The sequence below is a fragment of the Struthio camelus genome, chromosome 12 (assembly GCF_040807025.1).
Source record: "Struthio camelus isolate bStrCam1 chromosome 12, bStrCam1.hap1, whole genome shotgun sequence".
Taxonomy (NCBI): domain Eukaryota; kingdom Metazoa; phylum Chordata; class Aves; order Struthioniformes; family Struthionidae; genus Struthio; species Struthio camelus.
The window spans coordinates 21,301,869-21,315,012 of record NC_090953.1 but is presented as its reverse complement, the minus strand read 5'-3'; the positions used below and the strand labels follow the sequence as shown (position 1 = coordinate 21,315,012).

At 37.2% G+C, this 13,144-nt stretch overlaps 1 protein-coding gene across 7 annotated transcripts in view; it reads left to right on the top strand.

The window, feature by feature from the left end:
- The window catches only part of HERC1 (HECT and RLD domain containing E3 ubiquitin protein ligase family member 1), a 138,138-nt gene that overhangs the window by 28,653 nt on the left and 96,341 nt on the right, over positions 1 to 13,144 (top strand). The window lies entirely within an intron of this gene.

The following is a 13,144-nucleotide window of genomic DNA, read 5'->3' as shown; positions in this document are numbered from 1 at the left end:
TTCCGTGCATCTCCTGACCGTCGTCTGAATTGCGTAGTCTCCCTATGGCTTATTGGCGGGCACCCATTTGCAGGGCTGAAAAAATACATGTATACTTTCACTTACGGATGATTGATTTCATATTCCGAAACAGCGCTCTAACAGTTCTATTTTTAAACCGGCATAGAATTATTTTATTTTAGTAGCTATTGTTTTTTTCTGTATAAGCTGCTTTTCAGATTTATTGGGGGCAGGTCCCCATTGTTAATGCCCTGTCCCTATTGCACTCTCCTTAGGAGAAGTTGTTTACGTGGATTTGTGGTAAAGCATCTTCATCTTTTGTTGTTTTAGACCCATCCTTCATGTCTTGAATCTAGGCTGACTGTTGCTTCGTGGACTGTTTGATTTACTCCAGTTGGAGCCATGTGCTGTATATATACATATGTATGTTATCTAAACACTTATATGTGTGTATATATACGTACACACACACACACGCATACAGATGTTGTGACATGAGCTTGATCGGTTTTTAGTCTAAGTATTCTGTGCTGTTGCTTTATGATAGAGCTCTAAGCCATAAAATTACATATCCTGAAGGTAATGCTACTCTTCAGAGGCTCTGTAAAAATAAACTACATCTTCTCCCTTGCATAGGCATGTGGAACTGTAGAAGACTTGGATCTCAGGATGGAGCCTCACATAATTATAGGAAACACATAATAAACCTTTAGTATGGGAAGGTAGATGGTGTACCTGCTCAGCTTCCTGGTATCCTAAGACGAGTCTGCTAGTTTTGTATGAGAGTTAAAAGTTGTACAATGTTAATGTGCCACAGGACGGAGCAAGGGCATGGCCAGTCTCCTGTATCCTTGCAAGGGATTTGTTGGGTGGCTTTACATACAGTCATTGCTTTTCTCTTAACCTGAAACATCTTAGGGCTCCTTATCTCCAGATATAAACAAACCTGTACAGGTTTGAGACTTTTCCACTCTGCTCTTATGTTCTTGATTGAACGTATCGTATATGTTTTGTTCTTTGCCTCAACGTTAATAATAACCCCACTTTTATGATTGGAAGTAGATAAGTTGAAAAAAGGGTTGAAATCTTTTCCTTCAAGTTATGTAAAGGAGCCATTGAAAGGTCTATTTGATTGTTATTTAAGATAATAGGAATATAGAGTCTTTTATTTTTGCTGGAGGGTTACTTGGCGTAATACAATAATACGATGCAATAATACGATGTATTATACCTTGAATGGAAAAATAGTTTTCTAGTTAAATCTTTTCTTCCAGTTATTCCAGAACTGAACTAAATGGATATTAGTTAAGTAGGAGAAAGGCTTTTAAGTGGCCTGACTAAAAATCCTAATTGTTTAAAATTACTTTTTTTGTTTATCTTTAACTCATGAATTTCAGGTAGCCATAATCTTCCTTTTTTCAAAAAAATAGTGGAGGGATGTCCCACAAAGTTGAAAGTTTCAGTGACGACTGGATCCTTTTTACAGAAAGGGAAAACTGTGTGAGAAATTTGTCAGGATGTTTTGGTGGTACAATTAAAGATGTATTTATATATTTAAATACTTTAAGCATTACTTTCAGTGTTTCCTATCTTTCTCTCAGTTATTCAAGTTCTCTTGTAATTATCATAGGGTAGAGGAGCGCTTTTATCCCCATTTTACAAATAAGGAATAGAGACTGAAAGATTATATATATTTCAGTACAAGAGACTTTATTTAGATACTGTACAGGTACTCAATCTTCAGCTGTTCATATAACCTGAAGTTTTTGATCTTGCACCAGTACATTTTAGTTAAAAATAGGATGCATTTGTTTACTGCTAAGCTGACTTCCTGTTGTCAAAGTCATCTCAGTGAATAGCGAGTAGCCCGTGCTTATGTTTCGTTCTGATGATTGGTCCTCAGAAGTGCTCAAACCCTGAAACTGCTGTCAGGTTTTCTTTTCTTCTGTCTCCATGTAGTGGTGACATGCATATGGAATATTCAAATCCAGTAGGTGTTTCCTCTTTCAAGATGTCTTCTAAAGTAGCCCTCAGAAAATGAAGCTTTCCTTTCCTAGGGCTGCTGAAGTAACTGGTAGTGTGCTGGAATTACTCTCTGTGCAGCAGAGTAACTTCATAGTAACCCATGTAATTTCTAAAGATGAAAAAACAGCCAGGAACCCACTGGTTATGGAATTTACCATCAAGAGCAAGTGTAATTGTGGCCTGGGGACAGGCCAAGTATATTCTCAGGCCTTGACTGCCTGTTGTGATTGACCTGAAGTCATCAAGCTAGTTGGGAGTGTGCTCAGGTGGCTCAAGCGATCATGTTCTCTGCTGGAAGTTGAAAATATTTTATTGTTTAAAGGAGACCCTACAGTTTGAGTCTTCGCTACTAGCGATACAAGTTTTTTCTGTGGTCAGCACTGTGTAAATACTGAACTTTTGTCCTTAAACATCTCCTTACAACTGTATGAATTTATACAAAAAAATTTTTTTTTTGAAATGAGTGATACTAGGAGAACTTTGAGTCAAGAAATGCAAATGTTAACATAGAGTGCAGACTTTGCTCATGTTGCATGTACGTTCCAATCTAGATCTTGAGTACATTTTTTCTCTCTGTTTGAAATAAGACATCTGTGTGTTCCCCGCTTTGCAGAGAAGGATCTTGGTGTCCTGGTGGGCAACAAGCTGAACACTGGCCAGCAATGTGCCCTAGTGGCCAAGAAGGCCGGTGATATCCTGGGCTGCATTAGGCACACTGCTGCCAGCAGGTGAGGGAGGTGACCCTCTGCTCAGCCCTGGTGAGGCCACACCTAGAGTGCTGTGTCCAGTGCTGGGCTCCCTCGTACAAGAAAGACGTGGATCTGCTGGAGTGAGTCCAGCGAAAGACCACGAAGATGATTAAGGGAATGGAGCATCTCTCATAAGAGATGCTAAGACAGCTGGGACTGTTTAACCTGGAGAAAAGAAGGCTCGGGGGGTGGGGGGTGGGGGGTGTCCTACCAATATGTGTAAATACCTGATGGGAGGGTGCAAAGAAGATGCAGCCAGATTCTTCTCAGTGGTGCCCAATAACAGATTGGGAGGCAATGGGCACAAACTGAGAAACAAGAAATTCAGATTAAACGTAAGAAGACTTCTCTACTGTGAGGATGGTCCAACACTGGAACAGGCCGCCCAGAGAGGCTGTGGAGTCCCCATATTTGGAGATATTCAAACCTTGCCTGTATGGAGTCCTGGGCAACCTGCTGTAGCTGACCCTGCTTGAGCAAGCGGGTTGGACCAGATGATCTCCAGACATCTGTTCCAACCCCAGCTATTTTGCGTTTCTATATTAAAACAAAAATAGGCTCCATTGTATCATAAAGCACAATAACCTAGACCTTATTCACCGTATTCCAGAAATGAAAACGTAAGTGTTTGTTAAGAGAACCTTGTTAAGAGAACCATCAAATAATTTAAGTTGTAAATGACCTCTGGAGGTCATATAGTCCACCCCTCTGCTTAAATCAGGGTTAACTTCAAATTTAGCTGAGATTGCCCAGGGCTTTATCTGGTTGGATTTTGAATATATGTATGGATACAGATTTTGCAGCCTTCTGTCTGTTGCTGACTTCCTCACTGTAAATTGTTGGTTACTAGTAAAATATATATAGATAACCTTTCTAGCTTTTAGAAGAAAGAAATGCGTTTCTGTGTGTTAGAAAGTGGTTAGAAAGATTGAGACTGCATGCTTATGAAGTCCTTCAATGAAAGGGGTACAAGTGTTTGCAATTTTAAATTAAGTAGGAAATTCTTACTTCCTGTGGTTGAAGTAAATGTTCACTTACAACTTTGAGGGTTTTTTATTGTTTTTCGGGCATGGGGAAAGCAGATTTAGACCTAGTCTTCAGTGAAATGAATTGCCTTGGAAATTCCTACTTGTTCAATACCAGTTATGCTGTGGTAGAATTGTTTGCGCAAGAAGTCTTTCAATTTTCAGGTGAAACAAAATATTTTACCTGTTTTTTTTTTTTTCTTGTGGTTAAGAGAAGAAGACTTTGCCAAAAAATTATTTTTTATTAAGAAGTTTCAAGCAGTAGCTGGAAAATAAGTAACCTCATGTGTCTCAGGAGAGATCTAGCAGGCTGATTCAAGCAAAAACTGAACCATGATGTGATCCTGCCCTTGAGGAAGAAGAGCAGTAGTACATCTCAGCGCTTTTTCCTGATGGAAGATCAGGGACCTCTTTTCCTTCAGTTGTTGGAATATGTTCTATAAGCGAATAGGGAGGTCTACTCTCAGCTCCCCTTCTGCTGTCTGCTTCTGATGGTTATATGGAATCTCTCCTACTTTCTCAGCTTTTCTTTTGATGCAATTGATTTGCTATTATGCATCTGAAGAAGTAATGGGTTAAATTGATAGGATTTTTGTGAGTTTCTCTGCTGCACAAGGAATTCTGGACAGTAATAATAAACTTTCTCTTCTGCTGCTTGGGTAAGTTTTGTACAGCACCCAAGGATTTAATGTGGCTTGCATTAAAGGACCATCTTGATCATGTTTGTATCGTTTTCTTTATAAACATTGGGAGTAAAAAGCAAGTAGATTTTATTTCTCATCAACTTTTACATTGCCTTCGTTTTACTAGTCACCCAGAACATTTTTGTAGTGACCGGTTATGACCAGCTGAAAGCATGGGGCCATATTGGATTCAGTAGTGGGTCTGGTACTGAATGAATAAATAATCTTGAAACAACACAAACTTACTTAGTTTAGTGAAGAATAAAGTTGAAGGAATATCAGTAGCACCTCAGCATGGTTTAGATGACAGATATTGTGAAGCTAAATATAATGTAATGTTTGGAAAGATAAAGTGAGGGTTGATTGCAGAAATAGTCTGAATTAGGATATCAGTAATTTGCTTTCCATCTGCTGAGCAGAAGGCTAACACAAGACAGGAGGAAAGATGCTGGACGTTATGACCAGTGGAGGCATCCACTGCAATTCAAACATAAAACAATTAATATTAGCGTGTAATTTCGTTGGAACATTGTCTCTCTTTTTTTTTTTTTTCCAAATGAATGGAAAAAATAATGACTGTAGCTGCTGTTCTTATTTACTCTTTCTGGTTTAGTTCCTTTTTGTCTCTCCTTGCTGTTCTAGATTTGTAGGAGACCAATGGCTTATTTCTCTCTGCATTGTTTTACTGTCCTTCTCCAATTATCCAGCACTTCCTCCCTTTTCTTTTTTCTACTTCTGATGTCTTTTTTGGTCTCTTTAGTTTCTATTTTCTGTTTGTTTCTAGCAATTTCTCTGCAGTGCCACTATTTTCTAATTTATCCTCTTAGGCATTTGTGCATTGTCTGTAGGCTGTACAATGCTGCCCTATGATGAGACCTAGATAAACTCTGTCTTTGTGATAGATGCTGAGAAGTCCACAGGTTGCTCATAAAGTCTCTGTGCCTACAGGCTACATTATCCATCTCAGGAGAGTCACGCTCTCCATCCTGGAACTGACTATGTGCTGCCATTAACCTGCACTGTGGCTGGTTCCACTGATTTGGCAGAATCTAGAAGTAGTCGTCCACCCAAGTTAAGCAGGTCTATGAAATACTCATTTGAAGTAACTTCTGATCTCTGACAATATCTTTGTAATAGTCATAAGTTGTTTCCAGGTAAGCAAAAGTTTCCGTAAGTTTCCATAGTTCTCTCCAAAAGCAGCCGGAGCGGACCTGGCTTGTTCTGTGTTAGTTTTATTGGTGTCCTCAGAATAATGGCTTGGGAAATCTGTCTGGCAAATGTATTGTTTTAGAATTTCAAAAATGGCATTGCATTTGTTGACTTTTTGTGCCTCGGTGCATGTTTCCAGAACTCTAGGAGCTAGAAACTTCAGGGAAAGGTTAGTGCTTATGAGGGTTTATAGGGGCTATGCTGTTTTAGTTAAGTTTGAGGAACTTTTTCTATGTAGGGAGATAAAAAATGCTGCAAAACCATTGACCTGTGTCTGGTGAGGATTCCTGCTCACAAATTGTGAATTTAGATAATAGCTGAAGACAGGATTTTAAGTAATTTTATATATTCCTGATTTCTAAATTAACTTTTCAAGAAAAAGGATATAAATGTTGTTTGGAACCCTGGTATTTGCTGTTAAATCATATGTATACGACTCTTTATAAAGGAAGGAAGGCAAATCAAACTGTTTGCTTTTCTTTCAGTTGTCCTTTCAGACTGTAAAGCTTTGTTATAAGGGCTGCAACGTCACTACACTGTGATGGTTGGTAGCACGTGAAGCGTGATTCTTACTGGGCCTTTATGTACTTCCTGTGCGAGAAGCATAAACTACTCGAATGAAAAAAAAGTTTAGGTAATATGTCATTATATAGAATGGTAGGAACTACTAGGACTGGAACTCAGCAAAACGCTAAACAGTCTTTCTCTTGCACAAGTTCAAGGTACATCTGTATCCATGTTCAGTTCTAGAATCAATCATCATACAGATGGACATGTACCGATGATGCATGATCATATAAATATACAAGATTACATAGATGAACTAGGAAGAAGGCAGAAGAGTATGTTATCGATGATCAGAGTTCTTTTATGTGTCATAGTCATATAGAGAATTGAACAGAATATTGAGATGATGATTTAATAAATTTCTTATAAGGCATAAAGACTTTGGTAAGAATATTACATTTATTTGAATTAAGAGAAAATATTTTCTAAGTTACAAGTGCGTGTGCTATAACATTGTTAATACATTTCAAGTATGAAGAGATTGCACTTTTATAAGGGAACTGTAGTATGCACTACAGTATGTTCTTGTGATATAAAAGGTAGAAAAATGTTTTACATCCAACAAAATTCAGACATACTGCATCACTTTTTTTAGTCATATTACAAATAACTAACTGTTCCAGATGTGTCGTCACCTCTGTATATAGAGCTTAATCTACTTCCTTGTTAAGAATTCATCTAAAATAGCATTTCGGGAAAAAAGAAGTTCTGAATAATGCACGCACCTGTTACTGTTGGATGGTCAATCTCCCTTTCAGAGAATGAATTCAATTATCTTGTTAATGCGCTAGTAGAAATACCCATGTTCTGATTGTGAACTCAGGTTTCCTGAGTTTTGTGTAAGCCAAAAAAGCCCTGGTTTTCTGGCCCATCCACAGGAATTATTTCTCACTGTTGTGAACACAGATTAAACTACACTTAGCAATATTTAGAGCTGTAGTGCGCCCTGGCTGCCATCTATTTTAAATATTACATTTTCTAATCTTTTTTCAGAAACCATCCATTTGGCATCATGCTTAAAGTACTTCTAGTGCAGTTTACTCCAGGACGGCTCACGTAGAAAATACTAAATGCAGCTAATGTGAGCTTGAGAAAGATCATGTCAGTGAACTCACACTCAAGAACTTACTTCTTTGTTAAAGGTTTTTTTTTTCCCCCTGTGCTCTCTTCAGAAAATACCTTAACCTGTCCGTTGCGGAAAGTTGTACATCATGACAGCGAGAAAGTACATAGAATTCACGGCCACTTCTTTGCATGTACAATTTTGCTTTAGTTTTGACATTTCCTGCCTTTGGTTTGGCTGTGCAGACTTCCAGCTTATTGCGTTACAAGCCTTTGTAATTAGGTGCCTGTAAAATAAAGTGAAACGCAGTCAGCATCTTACAGAGATACTGTTCACAGAGTGGAGAGAGCGAGCTTATGAGCTTTATTCTTCTTCTGTGAATATTTTCAGTTTTTTAGCAGAACTAAGGTTTGCAGTCTTCTGGATGCACGCAGCTTTTCAGGACCTTTGCAGAAAATAAAAGCTTTCAACCGCTTTCTTAGCGGTTCTAAGAGCAGGAGCACCGCGTAGCTTCTGTCAGCATAGTTGTTTTTGTCCTTGCTTGATTCCTGCTCGAGTCAGAGTAGGTTAGAGAAAATTTTAGTAATATGTGGCTTTATTAAATCCTGACTTTGTTAACATCTTCAGTGTGTGTGCTAGACTTACTAACTTAAGAAAATGTATTTTCTTCATACGGAGTGAAGATACTGTGGCTCATCTTGCGTATATTGATTCTCAGATTGGGGTTGGTCAGACAGTGTGTCTTCATGTTTCCAGAACTTAGAAGCTCACAGATCATAACTAAATGCTTTTTCATTACTTCTACTAATACGTATTTTGACTTTCTCAGGAACAAATCCTATTTTTGCCACAGGATGTTAGAATTACTTTAGCACTTATAAATGGTTAAGTTATCTAGCTTTTTTCCACAAAACTTCTAGCTTTTGGGGTGGACCAATTAACTATTTTAAATTACTTTATAGCTAATATATATTTTTCTTTTTTACAGGGAGTGAATAATACTGCATTTTATTAAGCTGAGAGTGCAGGGAGAAGTATAATTAGCTAAAGTAAAATTTGGATAGAATGTTAAATTTAATTTTCTTACTGTTCGAAGAGCTGCTCAAGTCCTTTTGTAATTGCAAGTGATAATATCTATATTTTTTCTCTGTAGAAACATTGTACTAACTAACTGTTGAGTCATAGTATTGCTTCCTACAACATAGGATTCGCTCCTCTTATTTCCATGGATGGTCTGCCAGTGAGCAGAATAATACAACAATATTTTCCAGATCTTGCAGTAAGATGCTTTTGTGTTTTGTATACATTTATAATGTATTAAAACAAGCCCCTCTCAACCTCCTCCCTCCTTCCACCCCCCCCCATCAACTCCTCCTCTCCACGCTTTTAGGTTGTTTCTACATGTTGATAAGCAGAATGTGCGAAAAACAAACGGAGTTTTGGGGGAGATTGTGCTGTTACACTCTCTGCTCTTTAAATTGATAAGATAGTATTCCTGCATTCTACTTACTAATGATCTTTTGTATAACCTTTTTGGGAAAAAAAATGTAGATATTAACTTTTTTTCTTGTCTTAACTCCCAGATCTGTTCTTACAGGAAATCAAAGTATCTCTTTGTGGAGTTTCCCTGAGCTGTTTCTTCTCTTCCCATTTCTTCTCTCTCAAAAAGTAACTACACTGTGTGCTCTAATCAGTCTCTGTAGCTTCTGTCCCATCTCTACCTTTCTTTTCTCTAATTTATCCCATCAGTCTTTCTCTTTGCTCTGTACACACCACCTTTTCAGTAGTAGTAGTTGTTGTTGTTGTTTTATCTAAACCCTAGAAGGGAGCTTCCAATGTATTCATTGTGGATAAATTACTCTACTGCACAGAAACAGTTCTTAGGTGACAAATACAAATATCTCCTGTTATTTCTAAGCTGACACAGAAAGGGAAGAATACTTAAATTCCTTCCAGGAAGTTGTGTATACGTTCTGTCCAGGGGCAATCTTCCGCGTTAAGCTCAGCATAAGAATCTGATAAGCTTTGACCTTCGGCCCCATGTTAAAGCTCCCCCTCCTGCTTTTTTTTTTCCTGTTGGAATATAGGAATATTTATGGCTTCTTCCACATTCTGAGGTCTTTTTGACTGTGTTAAACTTCTCTTATTAACCTATTTTGTAATTTTTGTCTCTAGTTAGTAGTTTTGATGCTTGCATCTGCAGTTGATCAAAGCTGTCCCACTTACCTCAAAGTGAAAAGATCTAAAAACTTCTCGTTTTCCAAAAGCTGTAGTAAAAACCTGGAGGAAAAAAAAAAAAAAAAGGTTGCTTAGAGATTTGACAGTCTTGATGTCTGAGCCAGCCAAGTAGACGTATCAGGACTCTTCATTGTTCACTGCATTTCCATCTCAGAAGAATCGGTGTTTTCCACAGATAATTTTTGAGCTGGTGGTACGTGGCTGGAAAATTTTACTGTTACTTTCCAGTCTCCTTTTAACTTCTAGATGGTACCAATTATGTAGATATGTACATAAACATACATATTATATACTTTTCCTGTAATTTCATTTTGACATTATAGGTGACATTTTGAAAGAACTACTCCACTTTGGAAATTGAATCATTTTTATAGGAAAGTTAGTTACGCTCAGATGCATATGTGTGGATTATACTGGGATGATGGAATACATACTCTGTTACGTTTGCCGGTCAGTTTTCCATCTGTGGCGTTGCTCATACATCCATGCAGTCAGTGACTTGGTGTCATATATGTAAAATAAACAAGCTGCGAAGGATGGCAAGATGAAGTTCCTCTTTCTGTTTCAGAGGGTTTAAATTGCTGTAATGGTGAAGACAAGAAAGGAACAGTATTTATAGCTTATCACTTCATAATTTGCTTCTGTTTCATGAAAATAACTTGTAAGTTCAGTTATATGCTTCTCCAGTATTTTGGTCAATTCTTATTTAAGATATAGGATACTTTCTATTTCCTTAGCAAATTTGCACACTTTTTCTCAGGAAAAGCATTTACTATTTACTATTTACTATAGATTTACTATAAATCTATATCATTAGTGATATAGATTTAATCTTGAATGAAAGAAGAAGAAAAGAAGAAGAAAAAAAAATCTTAAATGACACTATGAATATTAAATTCTTTAAAAATATTTGTTAGGCTGTTAAAGACTGCATTATTTCCCTGAAATATGGCAACTGTGTTATTTTAACTCAAATGTGAAAATCTTAAATGTATTTATTATGAGCATTTACTTTGTTTTGCTGACAAACACATGCAGGCATTGGAGCCACTTGATTTTGTGTTTGTGTTGTCCTAGAAGTTGCAATGACTGTCTAAAACCAAAACTCTTAAAGTCATCGTTTAAATAAACAGATAACCTGAAATATGTAGGAAAAGGAAAAATTACATTAATTGTAAACTTTTACTCTCTCTGACTTCTTGGCTATAGGAAAATACATGCCAATTATTTCATTATTATAGTTTCCTAGTATTCCAAATTACTTGCAAGTTGATTTAATTTGAAGTGCAGCCTATTCTCTTCCTTCTTTACACTTGTTAATTATTGCAAATTGTGAAAACTTCGTAATGAGGTTAAAATTTCAGTGATAATAGAATGAGGTAATTTATATATTTGGTGTCAGTTGTTACTGTGCTCATTTAATGGACAAAACCATGAACAGAACATAAGAGGTAGCTGTTCTGTCCTTTTTGTGCTTGTAAACACAGAACTTGAAACATAGGGGATTGACCATTCATGATGGATGCAGCGAGATACAGCTTTGGAAGTTGTAGGTTGCTCTGAGAGTGCATTTTGAATGGTAATAAGCGAAAGAAAGAGCCTTTGCCTATGCTGTAGGTAAGTTCCATGTTATATCATTTCCTTATACCATTAAAAGGAGCTCTCTTGAAAGCATTTTCTTTTGGTATTTAAATACTCTACTTGCCTCTTAGCTCAGGAGAAAGACCAACCGTGATTATGCTTCTCTTTTTTCAGATAGGTTTAGGTTCGTTTCTTCTCATTCCATTTAATCTGATTTAACAGAAAAGGAGCAGAAAGCATTCAGCGGAAGTCAAGGGCTACTAACAGATTTGTTTGTTCTACAGTTTGCAAATATTCTAGCATAGTGTTTGATTAATCTGGGCCTTTTCTTCAGTTCAGTTGTAGAATAACTGACAGTGCTGTCTGTGATTAACAATCTATTAAGTACTGTTTTCCCTCTACTTTAGCGGTAGTTTCTAACAGCGTGGTGGACAAATTCCCTTTCCTTCATCTTCCATTTGGCAACCCTTCTTTGTTTTTGGAACCGACAGTAGTACTGGTAGGTTGCTGAATCCTCCTCCCAGCGCTTGTTAATGAAAACCACTTTCTTGGCAGCCATTAAATCAGATAAGAAATACACAAATTCTTTTGTCCAAATAATGTTCTTAGGTAATACAGTTAATCTTTGAACTTGCCACAGGTTTTGCTGAAGGTGGTCTCATATTTATATCGGAACCTACTTAGTGCTTTGCTTTCTTTCCTGCTTCTTGTGTGCTCCTGCTGAAGTGAAGGTTCATCTGCTACATGGCGTGAATGTTTTCATTTATTTCTGTAGCTTAGATGCGTTCCCAAAATAATTTTTCGGAGTGTGGCATTTGCTCACTGAGTCAACTGTTTTGCATAGAGGTTTTCCAGATTGGTTTCTGACTGTATAACAAATAACTTTTTCTGAGTTAAGAGAACAAGCTGTGAAGGCGGGCTTAGTTGCCTTCAGATTTTTTTCACTGCAGCTCAAGTTGCTTCCATTACTATTTTGAAAAAAGTTCAGGATATACGTATGTATATCCAGGATATACATAGCTTGGTTTTTGGTTTGACATTTTCATTTTGTACTAACTGTTCCGTAGAACGAGCTTCTGAAATAGGTGTTAAATTTGGCAAGTCTATCTTGTAATCCTTGTTCAGCTAGGAGGGGTAGGTCCATTTTAGTTGACTTACTGATCAGCAAAAATAAAATATATGTGGACGTTTAGTTCCCCCAAATGGCTGTTTGCCCAATAGGAAATGTGGTTCCAAAAGATATGCTTCGTATTTTATCAGCCTGAATTAATTTTATCGCACCTGGTGCTGGACAGATAAATTCTTATAGAAGGGAAAATATCAAAACTTTCTCTCATTTGATTAAAAAGCTATGTATCTGCAAGTTATGTAATAGGTAGTGTTCAAGATCTGCAAGTTATGTAATAGGTAGTGTTCAAGGGATCGTCTTGGTTACATCCTAGGTTTTTTGAACCAATGAGAGATGTTCACTGCAAAGTTTAGAAGTTTTACTGCACATAAAATGTTAGTTAATGATTTGATAGCAGAATAAGTCTTTTTTTTTTCCAGTTTGCTGAAAGGAGTATTTTCTCACACTTGAATCCTAAAATATGAAAATGTAAACGCATGTCAAAGCGAGATAGGAACGTTTTTAAGGAGAGTTGATTGTTGCACTTTCAGAAGGATTTTTCAGTTCCTTTTTTTTTTTTTTTTTAATAGAAATGCACAGAAAGTTTTGGCAACTTTGAATTCAAAGTGTTTTAAGTGCTCCAACATTGAAATACTCTTGTAAAGCTCTTCACTATGAAGTTCTAGGTTTGTGCTGCTGATGATGAAAAGAAAGTACTTGCATTCTCCACTGCTTGTGACGTATGTTTCTGCCAGCTCCCTTTGTGCTTAGGCTGGTGTTTGGCCATGTGATAAGCTTGTTTGGAAAGCTGGTGGGACTGCAGGCTGGCCTGGACTGCAAAATCGGTACCTTCCACATTGTCAGCTGACCTTGTAGCGATAAATGTAGTAAAACAT